Source organism: Tauraco erythrolophus, chromosome 16 (assembly GCF_009769465.1).
Source record: "Tauraco erythrolophus isolate bTauEry1 chromosome 16, bTauEry1.pri, whole genome shotgun sequence".
NCBI classification, from domain to species: Eukaryota; Metazoa; Chordata; class Aves; order Musophagiformes; family Musophagidae; genus Tauraco; species Tauraco erythrolophus.
This window is the reverse complement of record NC_141480.1, coordinates 20,060,593-20,061,315: the sequence shown is the minus strand read 5'-3', so window position 1 is coordinate 20,061,315 and position 723 is coordinate 20,060,593.

The window sequence follows — 723 nt, the reverse complement described above, 5'->3', positions numbered from 1 at the left end:
AGAAGAAGAAGAAGGAGACCTTAGAGCTACAGGGCAGCCGGCTCCAGCACTCCCCCAAACCACAGCCCAGGCCGGAGGACGAATGTGATTTTTTTTTTTTTTTTTTTTTTAATTTTGTGATGCAAAAAGTAGGCAACGCTGCGAATGTATCTCCTCCTCTTCCTCATCATCATCATCAGAGCTAGGAGCAGGGTCTCGCTGCTGTTAGATCTGGTGATGAAAACCAATCCAGAAGCTAAACCCAACGCAAACAAGTGCCCTGTGAATATTTGCTGATGTTTTATACGATCCCGCGGGTGTTAGAACACGCAAGGGCAGAAGGTTCTTCTGCTGCAGCTTTTGGATCCCATTTGCTCCCTGATAGTCCGAGAAAATCACGAGGCTTGTGCTCGGCTTTGCCCGGTGTAAATAATTTTAACGCGAATCTTTTAATTTATAGACCTTCCGTCATTTTTTTGGAAAGGAAAAGGCAAGTTCCTAGCTTAGAGCCCCTGTGCCGGATCTTTGCTCTTAAACTTCCCATGAGTAAAATTCTTCCCCCCCGGTTAATGACAGTGATGGATTTGTTGCTGAGAAGTTGGTAGGGAGTGCTTCAGTTCCTGCTTACCCAGAGGGAAAAATCTAAAAAATCAAGTGTTTATATTGCATGAGTCAAAGGGAATATGGCAAAGCTGCATCCTAAACATTTTATTTTTTTTTTTTTTTAAAAGTGCAACCACTGAT